At 38.8% G+C, this 24,890-nt stretch overlaps 1 protein-coding gene across 1 annotated transcript in view; it reads left to right on the top strand.

Annotated features, from left to right (window-relative positions):
• Positions 1-24,890, top strand: part of DMD (dystrophin) — a 2,686,579-nt gene that overhangs the window by 667,842 nt on the left and 1,993,847 nt on the right. The window lies entirely within an intron of this gene.

Below are 24,890 nucleotides of genomic sequence, written 5' to 3'. Positions count from 1 at the left end.
TCGCCGGTGTGGTTCAATGCATTTAAGGACTGCTGCCGAAGCTCCATTTTGCTTGCTTATTCCAGGGTCTCAGGAAACTCATAAGGAAAACTTGGTATTAAAGTTTGAATGAGACAATAAATGCTTAAAATACCACTTGGTGATAAGGATTCAAAATGAATCAAGTCATCTGCATGCAAACATAAACTTTAAACTCCTGTACTCTGTCTCTCCCCTTATTCCTTCTGTATTTTAAAGTTTATGTATGGTAATAACTTTAGATTTCAGTTTGGACTTTTTCCTCAAACTGTCTCTCATATTTTCTGTCTTGATGTTCTTTTCCATCTATCTAATTTCATTGGGACTATTTCTTTGATGTCTTCTTCATGTATTTGGCATTTGTCTTTTTTGGTTTTTGGGTCATACCCGGCAGCGTTCAGTGGTTACTCCTGACTCTGCACTCAGAAAGTGCTCCTGGCAGGCTCGGGATCCATCTTGGGTTGGCCATGTGCAAGGCATATGCCCTACCACTGTGCTATAGCTTTGGCCCCTGGCTCTGCACTCAGGAATCACTCCTGGCTTGGGGGACCATATGGGATGCTGGGGAATAGAACTGCAGTCCGTCCTAGGCTAGCACTGGCAAAGCAGATGCCATACTGCTCCGTGCCACTGCTCTGGCTCCTAAAATAAATTTCTTAAAAAAACATATTGAGGCTGCTGGGAAGGCAGGAAACATGGTAAATGTGGTAACTGGACATAGAAAAAGCATAATAGAAGTGACATGAAAAATGACAACTGTAATGTCTCTGGGAAATCAGAGAAGGGTAGAGGTTTATATTTAAATAAAATGGGGTTGGGCTGGAGATAGATTTGCAGCTGAGGCTGATGCAGCCACAGATTGTTACAGTAGCCCAGAACTTAAGGACATAGCTGCACCCCCATTCATAATTCTCAAGTAAAGTATAGGGAGTGTGAGGGAAATGTACCTAAAATGTAAACATGCATTCAAAGTAGATAGAGGAAAACACAGGATGATGTTAAATGAATACAAAAGGCAGGCTCTGGCTATGGAATTCCTTTGCTTCTAAAGCAACCCTAACTTTGGGGGAGTAAGCGCTGTTTGGTCATGCAACAGTGACTTCTGATCTTAGGAACCTCACCTAACTGTCTGCCATATTTGAATGGAAGCTCCTGCCATTTCTGAGTTCTCTCAGAGGCTTAACAGATTAAACCAGCCACCCGCTTTGGAATGCTCACCTCTTTTTGAAAAGGGGTCAGCAGCTGAGCCCCATTGAAGGCTTACTGTGTCTACACTTCCCACCATGTCTTCTCTGCCGCTGCCACTGACACCATACTCAGTGGCCTCAACCCCGCCTTCCAGTGTGAAATTGCCATCAACTCACTCATCAACCTGAATCTCTGCACATCCTCCATGAGCTACTTCTTTCACAGGGATGATGTGGCCCCATTGAATTTCTCCCGCTACTTCCTGCAGCTGTCCAATGGAGTGCAGGGCCAAGCAGGTAAGCGGATAAAGCTGCAGAACGAGCTTGGGTTCCAGTTGTGCTTCTATGAAATCCAAAAGCCCCAGAAAGCTGACTGTGAGAGGGGCTTGAATGCCACAGAGTTCGTCTTGATTCTGCACAGGACTGTCAATGGTCATCTGCTAGATCTGCAACAGCTGGGAACCGAAATGTATGACACCAACCTAAGCAGCTTCGTGGAGAATTACTTGCTTCCTCAGCAAGCCCAGTTCATCCAGGAGTTAGAGGTCTAGCTCTCTGCCCTGAACAAGATGAATCTCCCAGAAGAGTACCTTTTGGTCATTTGATCCTGTATGAAAGCGTCCAAAAGGACTGAGTCTGGACAGTTTTCTCCATGGATATAGTGTACAGGGGGACTTCACTTAGTATTCTGGACATAACAGTTGCAGTATTGCTAGTGCTAGTGTTCTTATTCGTTATTCCTGGAGTTTTACTTTTTTTTAATAAAGTTTTTTATTAAAATTATTTGTCTTTGGCTTCTCTTTCTTCTCATTAAAGATGGTGCTTTATGGGGCAGAGCAGTAAGGCATCTGCCTTGCATGCTGCTGAACCAGGAGAGACTGTGGTTCCATCTCCTGACATCCCCATATGGTCCCCCAAGCCAGGAGTGATTTCTGAGCGCATAGACAGGAGTAACTCCTGAGCATCACCGGGTGTGCCCACCCCCCAACAAAGATGCTACTTTACATGGGCCTGGGTGGGAGCCAGTGGCCTTTGATGTAGTGAACCTAGATGTGACCAGTGATCAGAGATAAGAGACCCAAGGCGGGTCATGAATCCCAGAAAGTACATGTGTGCACCAAAGTTGTGAGGCCCCAGATCATAAGGAGGACTAGTCAAGTAATGTATATGCAGGGGTCACTGGCTTCTGAGTTTAAGAGGGCCAGCAGCTATGAGATTAGGGTAACCAGAGGCCACAGTCAGCAGGTGTCTCACTACCTCTGATCTGGCCAATGACTGGGAAACTTTTCATCAGTACTAGCTGGTGACAAAGCTGGAAGGGAATATCGCTAGTTGTGGGACCCTCTGGATAATTGAATCTTAGGGAGAGGTTAAAATGGTGCTTTTGCCTGCAGTCTAAGCTGGTCTGGCAGGAAACAGGTATGTTTTTCTGACAGGAGGAAACCACTATAATCTACTCTCCACCCCATACATTTGCTAAGCAAATATCTGAGTGCTCAGCAGTCCAATTCTACCAAGCTATACTAAAAATACTAGCTCAGATATTTGCGCATCATAGATGGAGATCTTCTTGGAAATGTTCACACTGGAGGATAGTAGAGGGGGTGGGGTTCTTGTTTTACACGTGATCACCTTTTCTTTCATTCCTTGCACTCCTATCCCAGTGTCTGCCAGGAGACCCTGGAGCAGAGACCCAGGAGCAATCCAGAACATAGCCTGATAGAATTGGACTACTGAGTACTTAGTGCAGTCCTTTATGCTGCCCATCTTTCAGGGCAAAGCTAATTGCCTTAGAAATTTGTGCTCAATTTCTGCTTCTTAAAATTAACAAAAATTGGGCCCGGAGGGATAGCACAGCGGCGTTTGCCTTGCAAGCAGCTGATCCAGGACCAAAGGTGGTTGGTTGGAATCCCGGTATCCCATATGGTCCCCCGTGCCTGCCAGGAGCTATTTCTGAGCAGACGGCCAGGAGTAACCCCTGAGCACCGCCGGGTGTGGCCCCAAAACCAAAAAAAAAAAAATTAACAGAAATTTTTAGGGAGCATGGGAGACAGGAGTCTTTATGTTTATAATCCACATGGTTGCTTTCCTTTTATCCCTTGCTATAGAATCTTTGTCCCTTTGGCTTCTAGGTCTATTTTTGTGTAAATTCATTCTATTCTCACATTTGTTGTGATGATGGAAGGAGGTAAACATAACTTTTACTTGGCCATCATGACCTTTCTGTCTGTGTCAGGTTCCAATCTTGATAGGTGTTATTTACTATTTCTAATGAGTTAGATTCTTGGCTATATGAGTCTGAAATTGAACAGAATAGATAGCATGGGACATTCAGCATAACAAGAGGTAGCCGACACGGTCATACTGGTTTCATTATTTACCCAGTACTCCAGAAAATGTTATCCCACTCACTGTTTGAATTCTTTGTGTCTTTGTTCAGGCACCTTTATGTGGGGTTTGGTTTCCTGAGAGGGGGGTTCTACCTGCAGACTGCAAATCACTGTGTTTTCATTTGTGGTCACTCCAGGATGGACAGGTCAGCAGCAGGGATACTGCACAAAAAATTGTCATTGGATAAGGTGCATAGGGGCCAAGTGGGTTGAATAGCCTCTTGGGTTAAACTGAGCCAGTCAAGCTAAACAGAGCTGCTTTCTGTGCCATTTTGTTAGCCTAGATTTAATAGAACAAATTTAAAACACCTGAGCGGCAGGAGAGATTATAAATTAGGGGTACTTATGTTAATTAAATCTAGGTGGGTCCCTAGATAAGCCTGATAGAACTTAATAAGAAACATCCAACCCCATCAAAAAAATGGGAAGAAGAAATGAGTGGACTCTTCCTCAGAAAAGAAATACAAATAAATATCCAAAAGGCACAGTCTGTGCTTTGTAGAAGATTGCTGCTGAAAATATTGAGAATCAGATTGTTATATAGAAGGGAATAGCTTTGAAACTGTTTGCAGTATTTTGAGATGGGGTTTAAAGTTGAAGGTACATACTTTAATCTTTTTTTATGTGTTTACAATGACAGTGAAAGCTATTTCTTATTCAGTGCCCCATGCCCTGTGCCTAACATGGTGCCTAGAATAGATTTTATTGCTTCATTGATAGGAAACACTCATTGATGTTCTGGTAGAAACATAAAGCCTCTCCTCGCTGAGTGGAAACTTTATTAAAGAGACCAACTACCAGCAATTGCACACTATTTTATTTCCTTGTGATTGGTAGTGCCAAAGAGAAAAGTGTAAGGTCCTATGACAGCTTATCACTGACATGACCCGCCCTCGTGTTGTTCCACAGCATGGCAAGCTTTCAAGAGTTCATGTCCAATGAATCAACTCAAAACAGATCTTTTCTACACTTCACTTCACACACTTAAACACCACTTTCCTACCATGGGCACTTCTGAGATATAAGTCATGAAACCTGCAGCTATGAGTTCTGAGCCATCATCACTTTAATAACTCAAAAACAAGATTTTGTGCATGTTCTTAAAATTTGGTAGTTTAAATGTTTGCATCTTCATGAGTTTTCAGAGCACTTCATGCTCATGGTTTTTTAAGGTGTGCTAAAAGGAAGCCTGAGCAGAGGGGAAAGGAGCTGAGACAGGAGGGGATGGAAGTCAGTGAATAGGATACTTAAATGTAACCACTCTATGAAACTGGGCCTTTACCTACCCATTGAGAATTGGTAGAAATGTTCTGAGACACATATGTTCTTTTATGATGGGATAAGGAGGATGAGGAATTTATATAAGTATTATCTCATTCTCTCTCTCTTTCTTTCTCTCTCTCTCTCCCATTGGCAGTTGCATGCTTGGAAGAGGTGTTCATTCAGATTTTGGAATTAATTATTGGTCACCTCCCTTTTCAGTATGATAATAGTGTAACCTTGGGAAATTTATCATCTCAATTCCTTCATATATAAAATGGGGAAATAATATACTTATCTATATCTTAGTATTTCATTAAGGACTAATGGAATTATTATATATAAATATTACCAACGTAAAACAGAAAACTACACAACAGTTGTCCACAAACTATGGCCCGCAGGCCACATGTTGTATTTGTTACCATTTTGTCTTTTGACTTCAAAATATGATATATACATTATGCATAGGAATTTTTTCATAGTTTTTTTGTTTTTACTATAGTCTGGCCCTCCAATGGTCTGAAGGACAGTGAACTGGACCCCTGTTTAAAAAGTTTTAGGACCACTTTCTTATCCATTCTTAACATATATGAAGTAACCCAGATGCTCTTCAAAGCCTGATTTCCTTTGATTTATATCTTTATTTAAATTTCATTTTATTTAAACACTGTGGTTGTAAGGTTATTCATTATACAGTTGTTTTTCCCCTTAGTTAAAGTTGTTCATAATTGAGTTACAGTCATACAAGGTACCAAAACATTTGCCAGTGCACATTTCCCACCACCAATGTCTCTGACACATTTCTAATCTTCTATTCAGTCTTTTTCTTTAGTTTGTGTTGAGATTCAAGTTACTTAGCTTCTTTCTTTCCTTTTTTTTTGGGGGGGCACACATAGGGACGCTCGGGACGCTCAGGGGTTACTCCTGGCTATACACAGAAATCGCTCCTAGCTTCGGGACCATCTGGGATGCCAGGATTGAACCCAGGTGTGTCCTGGGTCAGCCATGTGCAAAGCAAACACCCTACCACTGTGCTATTGCTCAGGTCCCTACTAAGCTTTTTTAAAAATATTGCCTCCCATTCTTTGCCTACAAGGTTATTGTCATCATCTATGAAACTTCTTAACTAATATTAGTACATCCTAATTGTCTGCTTTTTTGTTTTAATAGAATTAAGATTCTTGACCTATTTTCTCATAGCAGTGGTCTCAAATATTCAATAAAATATTATTTTTGGTTGATATTGACCAAACATTTTTCCTACTAAAAACAACCAAAGGATTCTTCTACTAAGTCCAAACTGACATAATGCAGGATTTTATCCATAAGTAGTAGTAAAAGTGTCAGAATGGAGAAATCTGTTACTATAGGGATTATGATAGACAAAAGCAAGTCATTGTTTTTGTCTGAGGTTGACCAGGTAGAATCAAATTAGAGAATCATATGTAAGGACAGAAATAGTTTATCAGATCAAGAAATGCAGTACTTGAGGTGGAATGTAGAATATAAAAAGATGGTAACAAAAATAAAGTGACCCAATTCCCACATGTTTATTTGGTAATTTTTAGCCACTTTAAAAATATTGAGTTACAATTCACATACTCCTTAAAATGTAATACTAAATGTTGTTTTAGCATTTTCACTGAATGTGAAACCTTGAATTTTAAGAGGGGGAGGTGTAATAAAACATATGGTACACTTCCCTATGAATAATGACAAAATAAGATGTTTTTCTTCCAACTTCCAAGCTTTTGTGGATCCGTTTAATGTCGTTTTGTCAAGAGAAAATCACCCTTTTAGATTAACTTAATAATAAAGGTGAAATTCTTTCTGAATTTCAAATTAGAATGTATGGAGTATTGTTGATAATCCAGTGGATTACGTGAGGCAAGCTCACGTATGATAGCCCATGAATGAGAATAAAACATGATAAGTCTGGATCTTCATTTTCTGGAATTCACTGTTTTGAGGAAGGATAAAACAGCTTTGGTAACATAAGAATAGATAACAGTTATTTGAAAAACTATATTGAGATTTTGAAAATGTGGAGGCCAAATATCATCATTATCTCTTGAATTAGTATTTTGACAGAGAAATGTCATGGCCATTGCCCCTAGAAAAAGCCATTATTCTTTATTCCATCCCCCCCCCTTTTTTTTTCCAAGAAAATACATAAAGGTACAATGTTAGCAAGGTGAGCTATAGTGAGGAATCCAGTTTTTTTTGTTATAGCTATTACCACTTTTATTGTTAAACTAAGGTTGAGTGTTAAGCTCTGGTTTTCAGCATGCATAAGAAACACTTGTAAGTTTTTATGGGCTACAATTACAATTGCATGCCTTTCCAGATACATCTACATAAAAGCACGACATATGCACAGAAACCTTTTTAAAATAGATGCATAAAAGGGTATAACATCAAGTTTTAGAATCAGATATAACTTGAGCTGAACTGAGATCTAAGACCTAGTGCCTATTATAACTATTATAGATTGTTGTTGTTGTTGCTTTTGGGGAGTACACTCAGTGACACTCAGGGGTTACTCCTGGCTATGCGCTCAGAAATCACTCCTGGCTTGGTGGACCTTATGGGATACCGAGGTCCATCTTAGGGCAGTGTGTGCAAGGCAAACGTCCTACTGCTTGTGCCACTGTTCCAGCCCCTGTTGTTGTTGCTTTTTATTACAGAATGTTCATCACCATGTCAGGGTCCCTCCACCTTTATCCACAGGCGATCTATCTCCACCCTCAGGCCTCCACTCTCAGGTCACAGTTTCATTGACCATATCTCAGGGTTATTTTCATTGATATTGGTGCTTGTCAATTCCTTTGCTTTGTTTCTGAATATTCTGAGAGTGAGCGCACTCATCTTGTGTTCGGGCTTTTCTTTTTGAATCCCTTTACCTAACATGACTCTTCGACTTCCATTTTAACTTGCAGTAAAACAAGAGTTCATCTTTACTCATTGTTGAGTAATTTTCTATTGTACATATATATCACAGTTTATCATCTCATCTGTTGTGGGTCACTTGGATTTGATCCATTTGATCCATATCTTGAAGACTCAGCTTTTGAAACTATAGGTCAAAAAGCAATCACATATCTGAATGTGGGAATCACTTGTGATTTGCTGTAAGATAAATATATGACTCAGTAGAAGTAATGGCTTTATTTTTGTATACCTATCTATATATATTTTAAGGGTGAAAAAGGTATAGCAAATGGGTGATGCTTAAAAAGGCCTTATCTGAGGTCTGTTATATAAATCCTTGAAAGTTTATTGCTAATCTTGGAATCCTAAATTCTGCTACCAAGATATTCAAAGTATCAGAAATAAGTATGGTTTGACTCTAAAAGTAGTGTCCTGCACCTGCACACACACTATCTGATAAACATTTTATTATAATATTTTATCCCCCCAAAGTAATGAAAGTTGGTCATCTTATTTTTGTTTATATAATATAAAATAATATATATTTCATAAAATAACTATAAATTAATCAGCTAAAAAGCTATACAATTTTAAGAAATCCCTTTCAACACTAGAGATAAACACTTATTATATTAGAAGAAATTCTAATACATTAAATATCCTTTTCTGAATTTTTGGGAAATGTTAATTCAAAGTATTTCCTATTTGACAGATACCTTATATCTCTTCTTGTAGCCTGAGAGATAGGGCAGATAGAGCAATTGACTTGCATACAACAGACTTGGGGCCTATCCTTGGCATCCCATATGTTCTCTTCAGGTTGTCAAAAGTGAGCAAAACCAGGAGTAAACCCTGAGTATCAAGTTGTGTGGCACAAAAAGAAAACTATGTTCCTGTTTGTCAAGGAAGGGCTTTTGAATAAATTATGTACTTAATCTTATTTTTGTGGGAGCTCCTCACTTTCCGTGATGCCTGGGTGCAAATCAGGGTCAAATCCTGTCTCTGCATCCACAGGATAGTTTGTAATCTTAGAACTATTACCTCAGTACAATCTACTTTCCCTAGTCATACCAGCTAAAGCAATATGTTCATTAAAAAATCGTTTTATCTTAGAGATTCCAAGTGAGGGAATTTTTTCTCACTAACCTATTTTAAATTGTACAATGGTACTAGGTCTCTTTTCCTTGTAGTCTCCTTCAGAACTTCAGTTGATTGGCAGAAGTGATCTCAATAAAGACTTTGAGGATGTGAAAGAACATAGGTAGTCTCATGATGGCTCTGTTTCTGCTTGGAAATGACATACATGGTAATTAAGGAGAATACATGAGGTGGTGGTGGTGGTGGTGGTGGTGGTGGTGGTGGTGGTGGTGGTGGTGGTGGTGGTGGTGGTGTGTGTGTGAAAATGCATCTGGCCTGTTGAGGACTTTGAGTTGAATCCCAGCTCTGAATGTTTCTTTCCAGGCACCAGCAAGTGCATTCCTTTAAAGATGGTATCAGGAACTTGGGATAAAATATTGCAACTTCATTGAAGAGACTTAATGACAAGTGCATTGTGTAAAGCAGGTGTTCTCTCACTTAAGCAGGCATCAGAAGAATTTAGAAATTGATTAAACCACAGGGTGCTCTAGCACACAGCCCTTTGCTAATGCTGTCAGTGCAGAGCGATACATTAGCTGCACATCCCCAGGGAGTGATACCACTGATCTGGGGGCCCAACTATGAGAGTCACTGCTCTAAAGCTTTTCTCTTAAAATCCTTCAGTTTCCCATCAGACTTTAGCAGTGGCAAGTACATGGTCCACAGTCCTATGTCAACTATGTAGTTCTCAGTTTTCTAAATATTTTGCAATCTCAGGCCATTAAGTATGTTTTTCATTTCCTGAAAAAAAAACGTTCTGTTTTCTCTTTCTTCCCTATTACTATCTCTCTGGAGATCTCCTTCCTGAGCTGTTTGGAATGGGAACATTGCCTGTGTCTGCTCAGATGCAGTCCATATATGGCTAGTAGACAGTGATCCTCTGACATCCATTCTGGTAATCTCACCCATGTTTTCTCTCGCCCATCTTTCAAAACTACTTAAAGGCACTTTATTCCTTCCACCACTTTATATCAAATGTGTACTGAAACATATAAAGTAGGCCCCTACCATTACTGATTGTGGCCTATTCAGGTAATCAGAGATTTAAATCAAGATGACCAAATGCACCCATCAACACCCTTGTCAGGAAAGCTTGTGAATGGTAATCCACACAGGTGCTGGTGCCAGAGGGCCTGATTTCAAGACAACTTGGCTCCTTTATCACTTGTTAAATTGTGCAAATGACTTAATCTCCCTATGCCTTCTTTTTCCTCATTTATAAAATGAAGGTGGCAATTAGCTTAGAATCATAGCCCTGTGGTGACATCAGTTAAGTGAGTTGGCTGAGTTGAAATATTTAGAGCAAGTTTTGGTAAATTGTGAGTTTTGTTAATCATTATAATTACTGAATATCCTGATTTGTGTCCCTCCTACCTAAAGTAACTAGATTTGCTTTTTATGAAATTTCTCCTTCAACATCATCCTTCATCCATTGTGTCAAACCTATTATCTTGGAAGTATCTGTATTTTATTTTATTATTTTTTGTCTTTGTATTGTAAATGAATCTCACAGTCCCTGCTGTTTTATTTTCAGATATTATCATTTATGAATTTGATACCCCTTAACACTGACACCTTTTGTGTATATATATCTTCATATCTGTATCCATAGATAACAATACACTTCTGTTCTGTTGAATCCTCTTTGTATTGTGCTTTCCAAATCTGTTTCTGCCTTTTTCTGGTTTTCTTTTCTGCAGAGGTACTAATTTTCCGAGGTTCACTTGAATTCCATTCCATTAGACTTCTGGTCAGAAATAAAGACTCTCGATATTCTATTTATTTCTACTCTTCCTACTAATGGTAAAATGTTTCTAGGAGCTAGAGAGAAAAAACAGGGCTTAGGACTCTTGCCTTACAAATAACTAACATTGGTTCTTTCCCTGTTTCTGTATCTCACATGATCCAAACTTTGCCTGGAACTCATTTAATCATTTAACTTTTCTTTTCATAAAGATTTTACCATTCCCCATTACCTCTATTAAAATGTATTAATGCAGTAGCTACCAATATTTTTTGTCCTAATAACTTGGATCCTTTATCCTAGTTCATTTCTTAAATGCACTTTAGTTTTAATCCTATGGTAGCCTTCCTTCCTGCTTCCTGCCATTCCCCAAGTACAGGAATCCTTTTCAACATTTGAGATGTAGTTGATGTCTAACATGGTAAAGTATACTTCAGTATTTTTAAGAATTGCAAAATGAGGGGCCGGAGAGATAGCACAACGGTGTTTGCATTGCAAGCAACCGATCCAGGACCTAAGGTGGTTGGTTCAAATCCTGGTGTCCCATATGGTCCTCCATGCAGACAGCCAGGAGTAACCCCTGAGCACCGCCAGGTGGCCCAAAAACCAAAAAAAAAAAAAAAAAAAAAAAGAATTGCAAAATACTATGTCTGCTTGACCATCAATCAGCTATAGCTACAGATTAAATTTTCTAGTGATGAGAGCTAATTTTCAAATTCAGTTAATCTGTTTAATGTTGCTTGGGAAATGTTCTCTGTTATAGTTCCCACAATCCAGTTCCTGGTCAAGTATTCTTTTTTATAAAAACACAAAAATATTTGGGTTCTTCTCTGACCTTTTTGGGTTATACCTTGTGGTGCTTAGAGGCTATTCTTGGTAGGTCTCTGAGGTACCATATGTGTGGTGCTAAGTATTGAAGCCTGAACAGCTGTGCATAAGGAGAGTACCCTACTTGCTGTACTCTCATTCTGGCCCTCTTTCTCTGACATATTTTTAATGATCATGGATTGAGTGTTTTAAATATTTGCATATTTAAAGCCACCTTACTTTTAACATGTGGACCTGCTGATTACATCTTGCCATTGCCAAGTATGTGATTTAATCAGCATGCTTTACTCTTGCCAAATGTTAAACATAGTTCTGGGACTGCTCTTTTACAGAGCAGTGGTTGTGCTATACTTGTTTCAGTTTGGCCGTTGTGCTTACAAAACTGTTTTGTACACAAGAGGTTCTATGATGAATAATTTAGCATGTGAATAGCTGGCTGAAAATGACTTGCTAATGTTAGATAGAAAAGTTATGAGATTATACTTGTTTAATTACTAAATAAAGAAGCAGATAATATTGGTGTCTCAGCTTTCAAGTATGGTGACCCTCTATATGAGAGACTTCTACAAAGAGTGGTAGATAAAACAATGTCCTTCATTTGAATTAGGATCCTCTTTAAAACCTGAGAGATATTTCTGTAAGAAATTATATCAACCTGGGTCTTCTCCTTGAATGACTCTGTACTTCCATGCCCACTGTGTAGAGCTTTTCACCATGTCTGCATGAGTGACCAACACTATGGATTCATCTGTCAAAAGAGAAACTCTACTACCAGAAGAAACTCATGGACATGCTGGCATGCAGCTGATCATACTAGGGCCCCTCAGAGGGTCCTTCTGAACCACTGCTTTCCCTCATCTGAGCATTATAGTTCTTCAGATTTGTGGACTGTGTAAATTCTTGTGTAGTTGCACAATACCCATAATTTTAATTCTGATTTCTCAGTAGCAATATACAAAATATTAAGTAAATTATTTCTACCTGCCATGGGGAAGGCTTTGGTGAATTTGGGAATCTGCTGACCAGGTTGGAGGGGATTTTACATTTAAATATTGAATGCCAGAAATAACTATATTATGAATAACTGTAATCCACAGTGTCTAAAATAAAGAAATTTAATTAAAAAAACTTAAATCAAGGAGATAGACTGAGATAATCTGACATTATTGAAATGTAAAAGATTTGGGGGCAGGAAGATTAAGCATTCCTAGCAATTTTCAGGGATCACTTCTGGAGAACCTCACTGGACCATAGGGGATATTGGCGAGACTGAAATCAGATCAGGGGCAGGTAAGACAAGTGCCTCCCCACTGTAGAGTCTCTACAGTCTAAAGTTCTTATTCATAGAGAATTCTTCAGCATGCTAGCCTAACAAAAGTCAGCATTTGAAATGAAGGTAGAATATAAATTTGTAGACATGTTAGCTATAATAGTCATGAATGTGAACTGGCCTTGAAGTTGAAATACTAGATGAGTGAATAAATGATTGGCTTCGTGCCAGAAGATTAAACATGTGGTATGTGGAGCTCTCCTTATCCTAGCATGTGCTACCTGCTTATGCATGTGTCTCTTTTTCTAGACTATTCTCATGAAAAAAGAACTTTTTGTTCAATTTTCTGTACATAGTTATTTCCTAGGGCCTACCCAGTGCCTAGTAAGGAGAGACCTTTAATAAAGTCCTTGATTGAATGAATTTTTTGGCTAAAGTAGACTCTCAATGAATTCAGGTATGTATGGTCAAGGTTAGGCTACACTCAAGTTTAAGAGCTGGAAAACGTTAAAAACAAAATTACAAAACTCTAAAGGCCAGAGCAGTAAAACAAAATTTAAGATACAACCCATTTATGGAGGACACCCATTTCAATTATCCCATATAATATGGCGTACCCCCTGCCCACACATAACTTGTTCAGGCATGGAGGGCCCTGAGCACTGCCACAATGGCCCAGGATGTCCTAGATATTTATTTCAGAAACTTAAATTCTAAATAAAGATCTCAAGGAGGCACAACCAGCTTTCTGAGCACCACTTGGGAGCCTGTTGAAAAAAAAAGACAAAGGACTATATAGAAAAAAAGAAAATTTACCAGCCTTGATAGAAATCTAAGAAAAATAACTATTCTAGCAGAAAACTTTCACTTTGCCTAGATTTGATTTTATTATATAGGCAGACAAGACGCAAGGAAATGTAATTTTCTATATTTTCAGCATAACTCCTTTATTGATTGATTAGTTGTCCATTCATAGCTATCATTGGCAAAGCTGAAATGTATAACGAGACAGCTTGTGTTGGAAACATGATTGAACTCAGTTTAGAACATGAGTGTGGCATTTATATGGTATACTGTTGTCTAAATTCAAATAAATCAATGCTGTATAAAATCAGTCATGAATTAAATGCCTTTCTTCTTCTGGGGAAAGCAATGCTTTTTAAAGTCCCTTAACCAAGGATAGCCTTGTCTCCACTTAGGAAAATGCATTTGAACATAGACCTGATAAAGTGATCATTAAATGCTATTAAGTAATATTTCGCCCAGACCAGAACAATGGTTTGTCTCTACTTCATAGATTTATTTTATACCTGCCTTAGATATTTCCTTTGCAAATTGGCTTTCTGGTATATCTGGAAAGTTCCCTAATAACAAAGTTGGAAACCATTTACGTTGAAGTCACAATTTAAAATTTTCATAATCCTAGGTAGGTTTTAATGTAAGCACCATAAAACACAGAAGCTGTTTATGTCATATGTTATTTGTCACTCTCCAATGAAGGGTAAACATTTATCAGCTACAATAACAATCCCTGCCTAACTGAAGACTGTCATTTTCTAAAAAATATTGATTGATAGAGGCCTCTCCTTAGAAATACAAAATGCATGTAGTTTACACACAGCTGAGGAATACAAGCTCATTATTTTTCTTCCTGACAGGCAGTAATGCCCCATATAAACTATGGATAATTCTTTACTAAAAAGTTATTTAAATTGAATATAAGTGTTAGCATAGTCCAATGTAGTATATTTTCTAATATAGTTGTGTTTCACATTAGCATAATTGGGCTGATAGGAGGAATTGGGAGGGGACAGAGGAGGTAAGTAAATTGCTAAAAAAAAAGTGAAGGAAACTCACCTTTAGTGGCGATGGGAATATATGGAAATGTTGATGTATAGTGCCGTATACCTGTAATCTGGATAGTGTTATGAACCAATGTTTTTTTTCAATGAGAAATGAACTAAATATATTTTAAATGCTAACATGTACCTCTCTCTATATGTGTCAGGTAGAAATACTTTATAAAACCCTTTAGATTGTTCAAGGAAAACCATCCATGATTTGAACATTAATATAATTTTTTCTTTCTCCTAGAATTCACATATATAAAATAGTAGATCATATTTAAAGGCATTATCCTGTGGCCATCCTTTTTTAATATTCTTATTGAGATTATTGTGAGTTACAAGTCTTTCACAATTGTATTTCAGGCATCTAGTGACATTGATTTAGGACCAGGCCGACCACCAGTGTTGACCTCCCTCTACCATATTTCCCAACATGCATCCCATAACTCCACACTTAGCTCCCAAGACTACTATTGTAACAAGTCCATTTTGTATTTAGCTTGTTATAGTTTAGACCTCTTGATTCTATTGTCATTGACTTTGGCTTGGGTATTTAGATCTGACTATTTTTTCCACTCAGTGCTCCTGAGACAACTTAGCCTCTGAGCCCCATCCACTTTATCTTTCCTTTCTCAATTTGTAGGAAGACATAGAAATAGGAGGCAGAAAAAATGATTCAAGTTCTAAGGTACTATGAAAAAGGCAGGAACTCCTATCTAGAATATTAAATAAAATGAAAATAAGAAAAATAAAAAGGGAGGGGGCAGATGTGGCTCTTATTTTGCATAGGCACAACAAACATTGGGGAAAATTATAAAGGAAATTCCATTGGTCTAAGAGATATAGGGTATCTCCAGTGGCCATGAAATATACTGTAAAAGAATCAACTACAGGCTCTGGGCATGTTGAATGTCCAACTCTAAGGTCTCTCATTAAGGTCTCAGAAAAAGTTCTGCTCAGTCAAGGCTGTGTCTTCTGTAATTAGAACTCTTGACTTTTGCACAGACCCTAGGATTAAGCCTAGGATAAACTCATTCTTTGTGGTCTCAGGAAAGCTTCTGTCAAGTTGCAGTTGAGGGGGTGAGAGGATAGAAGAGGATTTGTAAGGTGTTAGAATGGGGGAGATATTATATAATAGGAACTATATAAAATATAGGCAGGGGTTATCTAAAATACAGATTAGACAAGCATAGAGGAGTCTACATTGTATACACTCACACACAGACAGATAATGGAGTTCTATTCATAGGTTAGAGTTGAAGGACTGACCCTTATGGAATGGGTCAGCGCACTTAAAAATAAATGAACCCAGCACATGGAATGGGAGAGGTTTTCCAGTTTCTAAGCAATTCATTGATGGTGGGGATAAACTGCAGCACAAGTAAGTCAAGTGCTTTATTACATGCTGACAAACTACCAATCATGTCAGTTCAGGCAGAAGCCTGACATAAAGAGAAAAAAAATAATTAAGGTGATTATAGAGGTGTAAACAGGACTCTAGTAAATGAATTTTCTAAGTGGTGTTGTTAATTGCTTGAACATTCATCAGAATTTATAGTTGAAAATCGTTTTCTTCTGCTTCTTACAAGTTCAGAGATCATGGACAAACATTTTTATACCCAAAGTCTCACTGAATTCATCTGGACATAGTTCTTACTTTATAGACTGTTGAAAGAGGAATGAAAGAGCTAATGTGTTTGACAGTGCAAGCTAATACATATTCATCTCTTGTGTATCTCAAGTGATGCTAACCACCTACTTTAGTGTAATTGACAGATATGTATGCATTTTAGTTATCCTGGGGCTGGGATGAGGGAAACACATGTCTGTGCTCAGGGATCACTCCTGATGTGGCTCAGGGGACCAGAAGAGGTGAGGTATTGGGATTAAATCTAAGGCATATGTATGCCAGGCTAATGCTAATTTATTACCTGCTATACTATGGCTCTGACTTCATGTAAGCTTTTTTTGTCTGTTTTGGGGGGCAGCTGTGCCCAGGAGTTACTCCTGGCTTCTGGCAGGTGAATCCAACGCAAGTTCGACCCAGGTTAGCTGTGTACAAGGCAAATGCCCTAACACTGTGTTATCACTTTGGCCCTGATGTAAGCAGTTTTTAACTGAATCTGTCAGTCTGTTAGTCTGAGATTCTGAAGCAGCTTCTTTCATTCCAAAGTTTAAATATTTATATTAATTACTTAATTTTTTCTAATATGGAACATGACCTACTTATATTTAAGTCACATTATGATTATTCTTTTTTTAATTTTTAATTTTTATTTTTCACAGCATTATTTATGGTACATAGTGACAAAGAATGAGGGGCACTCCCACCCCAGTGCTGTCTTCTCTCCACCCCCGTTTCCAGCATGCATCTCATATCTCCCTCCCTTTCCCCCCCAGAATACTAGTGCAACTGGTCTCCACTTTATAGCTTGTTGTAGATTGTCTATTCTGTTGTAGTTTGCAATAAAAAGGATAAAAATTAAAAAGAAAGAAAAAAGAAAAAAAATGAAGAGAGAAAAAAATTGGCCACAAATACCAAAAAAAAAAAGAAAGAAAGAAAGAGAAAAAGAAGGAAAAAATGCACCCGGCTAATGAGAAAACAAAATAAAATCATCAAATAATAACCACAGGAGTGAAAAGGGAAGAGAAAAGTGGAGGAAAGAAGGAAAATGAAGTAAAAAACTAACAAATCAAAACAAAACCAGAAAAAGAAGGGGTGCTGCAGTGGTAGGGTTTGGCGTTCCCTCCACTTTTTTTTTTTATAGGCACAGTAAGCATTGGGGGAGAATGGGAATTCCCATGGCCTAGGAGATTCAGGGCTTCTTCATCCTTGAAGCATACCATCATGGAATCAACCCCTGGCTCCAAGGTGATCATTACCTCATCCCAAGGACTTTATATGTGGTGCCAGGAAACTTTCCTCTCAGTTGTGGGTGAGACAATGAGACCACTGTATCCAGCAGTCTTGGCATTTGTACAGATTCTAGCACAGGGTCTAGATTAGAGTCTATACGGTTCTAAAGCTTCTGTTCCACCATTGTTGTATACAGTCTTTTGTATCATATGCTCCCTGTTTTCATTCAGTCCCCAAGCCGAAGTATGGGATATTATGGATCTAAGGGTTCTGCTCAGTCTCTGTTGTCCAAGTTGGGCCTCTGCAATAAGAAATCCTTTTTTTTTTAATTAATAAGAGTTCTGGTCTACAGTCTAGGGCAGGGTTTGCCTTATTGGTCCCAAGGATAGTTCTGCCCAGTCGCAGCTGTCAAAGTCAGTTTTCTGTACATGATGCTCTTATTTTTCTTTTTATAATACAATTTTTATTTTAATTATAGTGGCTTGCATAATGTTCACAGTAATATTCCAGGTACATATTTACATTGAATCAGGGGAATTCCCACCACCGAATTGTCCTCCCACAACCGCTCTCATCCTGCCTCCCATATCCTCCACTCTCCCCCCCCAGGGGCTGCTAGAATGCGTGGTCCCTTCTGTGTCTAGTTTATTACTTAGTGGTCTTATAACTGTTTGGTCTTGGTGCCTCCATTACTGCCCCCTTCTAATTGGGAGGTGGGACTAGAAGGTTCAAGTTATGTAGTTTTGTTTGAGGAAGAGCAAGGTAATATAATGGGGTAAAAATCAACTAAGCCGACTATGAGCAGAGTCATTCTAGAGGCTCTCATCCTTGGTTTGAGGGACGATGGGGAAAAGAAGGTGAAACACCACAGCAGTTCAAAAGGAGGAATCAAATAAGATACCCAGTGAGCACTGCAGCACTAAAAATATGCACCACATAGTTGCCATGGTCTTGAGATAGGAAATATGACAAGGCACAAAGAGGAAGAAGAGAAAAGAAGAAAGAAAAAGTAAATATATAATTAAAAAATGTACAACTACTTCAATATCTACCCCAAGACAAAGAAATTGACAAAGCTAGATATAAAAATAATAAAAAATAATAAAAATAAAAAAAGGATGATTTAGTCTTTTTTGTCTCTCCCCCCTGCATAGGCACAGTAAATATTGGGGTCATCCGTAATGGGAATCCCCTTGGCCTAAGAGATACAGGGTTTCTCTACCCTTGGATTATATTGTCATGGGATTATCTATAGACTCTTTTCACGTTCATTTACTCTCCCCTTGGTGTTTTTGTGCCATATGGAAGACTTCTGCTCCGATCTGGATGACAAAGACAGGCCTCTAAATCTAAAGATCTCAGTCTGTGCACAGGTCAAGGAGTGGAACTTATGATGAAGACTTTCTTTGTGATTTTAGAAGTTCTGTTTCCTCGATGTCATTTTAATCTGTCTTCTGTGGTTAGTGGTCTTGGCCCTTGCGCTGAAGCTCGGGTGGAGTCTGGGGGATATCGTCTTTCGTTATGTTTCCAGAAGACCCGTTCAGTTGCAATTGCCTCAGTCAGGACTCTGGAATTAGAGGTAATGGTTGTAATGCAGGACGTAGACCAAACCCTAGACTAGGGCTTTCTTGTTGGTCCCAGAATACATAGTGCCCAGTCATGGTTCTATCAGTCGGTCATCTGTAGATCATGTTCTTGGCTTTTGCACAGCCCATAGTGTGTTATGTCTTCCGATTTTGTTTTATCATTAATTGGTAAGGTAGGATAACCTGTTCTTATGTCCATTTGCTCCCAATTTCCTCGTTGTCAGGATATCATATTAGAACTGGCACATGTTGGAGATAGAGTAGTATTCAGGATGTTCCAGGTGGGCTTTGGTTCCTGTAGTTGTTGTGAAGAACTGTGTCGATTCTATATCTGGGGTTCAGGATTCAAGTCTGGATGGTCGGTGTATAATCTTCTGGCATCTAAGATGGATCCACATGACATATTTTCCAGGTGGGAGATTCCCCTGTATTGTAAATAAGTATGAATTCTTATCCCTAGTAGATAAGAGCTTGTTTATATATGTGGGATTTCCCCTTTTTTAGTATGCCTTTGCAGGAAGAAATGGTGCTTCATTATATTGCCATTGCATTTGGGGGTGAAAAGTCGCACACCCAAAAAAACATAAAAATAGAAAAAAGGGCCCGGAGAAATAGCACAGCGGCTTGCCTTGCCAGCAGCCAATCCAGCACCAAAGGTGGTTGGTTTGAATCCCGGTGTCCCACATGGTCCCCCATGCCTGCCAGGAGCCATTTCTGGGCAGACAGCCAGGAGCAACCCCTGAGCAGTGCCAGGTGTGGTCCAAAAACCAAAAAAGAAAAAATATAGAAATAAAAAAAAATATATTTGCTTACATATGTATAATGAAAAATGATTTTAAGTAAAATGAAATAAAAAATAAAGAGGTAGTGTTATACAGGTATTATACTTATGATGGAAGTATAGGTTTCCCCATTGCCTTTTGAGATTTTCTTGTGGGGTATGGGTTCCCAGGCATGTTTTCATCGCACACCCTGCCCTTCCTGAGATTGGTAAAAGATTTGAGAGGGGGTCTTCTGTAAAGTTCTTGAATTGGGAGTCCTTTTAGGGCTAAGTCCGGTATCCAGCAACAGTCCACGTTAGGATAAGTTGGTAGGAAGAGCCACACAGCATGAGTCAGTAGGGGTGTTGGTTGTCTTCTCCTGCCGGGACGAGGTGTGGGTTTGAGTGGATGTCCCTTCACTTTGGTGCTGGGTACTGGTTAGTTGGGGTAAGAGGTCAGTCTTGATGCCTAATAGATTAAGAACTGAGGGTGAAGAGTTTTAATAAGTTGAAAATCTGGATGGGATTGAGGGGTAAAGGGTAGTCGGATTCCTGAAAGGGGGATAGGGGAGAGTATTTGGATGGGGCAGAAAGGAAGAAAGGGGAAAATAAGATTAAATAGGGAAAAAAAGAAAGAGGGAGTAGTGAGAAGAGAGGTGAAAAGAGAGGGGGCATGTCATTTTGCTTGAATATGTTTGATGAGGAGGCCCCATAGTATAAGTCTGCAGGTCACCACCGTTGCTGCTTCGGTGGTCTGGCTGGTCATATGCTTCAGGTCCTAAAAGAAGGTATGCCCTAGAGATAAAGGGTGTGTTAAAAGTTTTGTCCAGACAATTTTGTAACGCAACCTGAGTATGGTATCTCATGTGGCTTAGTCTGAGATGCCATCTTAGGTTGTCCATCCTTTGTATCCAAGAACGCCTGTGGACAGAAAAGCTGAGAGGTTACTTTAAATATATTAAGCTTAAGGCATTAACACCTATTATTTTGAAATACTTCAGTTGTAGTCAGTGATTTCCCATGGTATTCTTTACCTGTAACCTTGTATAAGATCCCTATGAGATTATTACAAGCCTTTGCAGTAACAGACTGATTACATACCTGTTCACTCTACACTGCTGTTTCTGCAGGTGCTGGTTTCTTTATGGTTTAATGTGTGGTCGAGAGTTTATGATGTTCCTCTTTCATGTGTTTTGGGCACTTCTGCCCAGTAGATGTGTGGTATTACAGTGTTTGGAGTTTCTACCCTGTTAAGTCCTGTTATTTGATCTTTGAATATTAGTGTATATATGGTATAGTTTCTAGGTGCTTCAGAATAGTGCTATCATTCTGTGTTTATCTTTCATCTTCTGACTTACTTCGTTTAACATAATATGTTCAAGGTTCATCCATGTTGCTGCAAAGTCTGTGATTGAATCATTTCTTACTGCCATGTAGTATTCCATTGTGTACAGATACCACATATTAATGATCCACTCATCTGTTGTTGGGCATCGAGGTTGGTTATTTTTCACTGTTCAAAGGACAGTACATCTTCTGGTTTGCATCCAGTGTTAGGTGAGGTGATAAGACAACTTGGTCTTGGGTCAAGTTGTCATTTCCTCATTGTGATCTCATAACTGGTACAAGTTAGTGCCAGAGCTGTGCTATAATTCTCCCAATGGAGTTGGTTCCTGGAGTTGTTTCCCAGAGCTGTGTCAGTTCTACATCTGGGATCTGGGGTTTGGAGTTGAACTGACACTGTCCAATTTCCTGGAGACTGGGTTGTATCCACATGACACATGTCCAGAACGGGAGGCACCCTAGTGTTACAAAAAGTGTGAGGTTTTATCCCTAGAAGATAAGATCTTATTTCTGTGTCTATGGTTTCCCCTTATTTACTGTGCCCATACAAAAACGTATGGTTTCATATTGGATTGCTGGTGCTATTCTGGGTAAGGTTGACTGGTTATACTCACAATTTCTGTGGTCCATTTTTGATCAGCCATTTTATCCCAGGCAAGGCTTTAGTACCAAGCAGCACCAAAAATGGTAAGGATAGCAAAAGTATGTATACATTAAAATAGAACAGATAAATAACGCTGTGTTTAAAAAGAAAAAAAAAAGAAAGAAAACAAAGGTATTTGAAGACAACAGGTGATAGTTGAGTTTGAGACATATTTTGCAGCATTACGGATCCCTATATTGTCCTTGAACTAGGGGTTTTGCTGAAGCTGATTCCGTTTTCATGCCACAGTCCATAGTTTGATGGGAACGAGAGGGGCCACCAAGCATGGGTCAGTGGGCATGTTGGTTGTAGTTCTTTGTCGAGGCATGAGATGGGGACTGAGAGGGTCTCTTTCAATGAGGAGCTTGGATGGTGGTCCGTTGGGGCAGAAGGTCGGTCTTGGTGTCTACCCAGTTAGGAACTGAGGATAAAGAGGGTTAAATAGGGGGAAGATAATGATTCAGTGTTGGGGGTTGAGGGGGTAGGAGAGAACCAGGGGTGAAGGGAGAGGCAATACATGATAGAGACTATATACAATATATAGATGGACTGTTTATGGTTTAGTCTTGGAATCAATATGAAAAGTCATGTCCACAAAAAGATTAGAGAATAAAGGTCTATTTGAGTGTTTTATCCAAATCTTGGGCATCCTGATTCCATTTCTAGGAACAGTCTAGGATAAGGAACGTTTTTGGATAATGCTTAAAAAGTATATTTGTCACGCAGGCTTGTGCCCACACGGTTTTGAAAATTAGTATTAGCAGCAAACAATAGAGGGGGTCCAGTATGCGTAGGGGAGGAGTTTCCCTCCTCTGCCCGCCCTCCAGGGCCCGAGTTGCCAGGGCCAGCCATGAGACCAGTCTGGCGTGGGGGGGGGTCTCAGTCTCCTGGACCAAGTGTTTAGTCCAGGAGGCCTATTGGCCTGCTGTCTGCCCCGAGACCCTGACATACCAGAAAAAAGAGGGACAGCTGTCCTGGCATGTGCACTCTGCTGGGTCCAACTGCAGGCTCCCTCTCCAGTTTGAAAATTGAAAGGGGAGGGGTTTCCCTCCTCTGCCCGCCACCCAGGGCCTGAGTTGCCAGGGCCAGCCATGAAGACCAGTCTGGCGTGGGGGGGAGTCTCAGTCTCCTGGACCAAGTGTTCAGTTCAGGAGGCCTATGGCCTGCTGTCTGCCCCGAGACCCTGACATACCACAAAAAAGAGGGACATCTTTCTTATATATTCTTATATAAAAAGAACTTGAGTTGTCTTCCTTTCCACCATCATCAAGATGTACTATTACTTTTAACTAAGTGACTTTTTAAATTTTTGGTTTTTGGGTTACACCAACTGGTGCTCAGTGGTTGCTCCTGGCATGCTTGGGGAACCATATGGGATGCTGGGGATGGAACCAGGTTACATCCAGGGTTGGCAGGAGTAATTTTTCAGCACATATCCAGGAATATCACCTGAGCACCACTGGATGTGTGTCCCCCCAAAAATCATGTTCTTCTGATTAGGCTACCTGGGTTCTATTATAACTTTGTTTGGTAAATGAGAGATTTTTCTGCATCTATCAATTCTTTTTGATCAACTTCACTCAAAATGATATGAAAACATGAACTTTTTAAATTTCTCTTTCCAATATTAATTCCAAACTTTAAGTTGGTGTTTCATAAATTATTCTATTATTTTTATATTATTTTCATTAAGACATATAGCAAGATTCACAAACAATTTTTCTTGTCTTCACAGTAATATCTTTTGATTAAAATTGCAGTTTTTTCATGCCTTTACTCCCAAGTCATTAGACAGATGTCCAGGGTAGAAGCAGGCCAGAGAAGAGACACTTGATTGTCAAGTAGGCATCATTTGACATTCACACAGATCAATTTTCATCACTATGTATGTATTGTGCCTCCAGTGTGTTTTTAAAATATTCTGTTTCAGTGCAGATTCAATACTCTAGTTCATAAACTTATTGTGTGAACTTATTATAGGAGACATTGATAAACTACATTGTGAACATGACATTTTCTTATCTATCAAACTAATGATCTGATCTAAAAGAAAATTACTTTTGTTCATTGGTTGACTTGATATCGCCACTATGTCATAGTTTCTAGAAGTGTCAGTCTTTCCATATAAATGTCAGAGAAAATTGATTCTTTAGTTATAATAGATGTTGGGGTGTATGTGTAGAAAACATATGTTAATACCAAAAATACATGAATGTGTCCAGAACATTAATTTAGAATGAGATGACAACTTATCAGATGTGATTTGCTCGATAGTCTAGGAGCATTCATTAAATAGATAAGAGCATTTTAATCATTTGTTAGACTCATACATATACATTTATATCTCCTGGTTCTCAAATATTATCCATGTATAATATCATAAGTCTCGTGTGTGAGTATATGTTAGGGAGAAAGACAGAGACAGTGCTTTCATGAGAGACAGAGCAAGTGAGAGTCAGAATATTCAGCGGTGGTATTAATGTTCATGTCATACTATTAAATACACTTTATTGAAATTATCAGAAGCTTGCACATAGTCTTAGTAATAAAACAAACACTTATGTTCATTGTCATAACAGAAAAAAGTATAAATAAACAATTTTTGTTTATGTAGATGAGATAAAGGAGCAATTCATAAGTGTGATTTGTCTAAAAATTTTACGTCAGGTTATATGTTTGGTTAAAGTTACTTGCCATTAACTAGTGAACAGGGTTTTGCTTTTGATAACTTTCCTCCAACTACTTCAAGATGCTAGGATCATGCCCATATTAGCTATAAAATAAACATCTGTTTTCAGTTCAGTGACATTGAAAATTTGTGATTCTGTGATTCAAAAAGTACTAGAATGATTAATGACATAGGTTATAAAAGGTTATTATTTTGAAGTTGGTATCATACACCTCTAAAATAATCCATTAATGACCTTAAGTTTTAAGTTTATACTTACATAAACTGTTCTGATCTTCAGACTTAATCACCGTATAGTGATATTTTAAATGTCTTGGTATATATAATTTACATAACTCAGATATATAATTTGATCAGTGTTTGCTCATTTTATGGGTCATAACATATTTCATATTG

The sequence above is a fragment of the Suncus etruscus genome, chromosome X (assembly GCF_024139225.1).
Source record: "Suncus etruscus isolate mSunEtr1 chromosome X, mSunEtr1.pri.cur, whole genome shotgun sequence".
Taxonomy (NCBI): Eukaryota; Metazoa; Chordata; class Mammalia; order Eulipotyphla; family Soricidae; genus Suncus; species Suncus etruscus.
The sequence above is the reverse complement of the archived record's forward strand: the minus strand, read 5'-3'. Positions and strand labels throughout refer to the sequence as shown.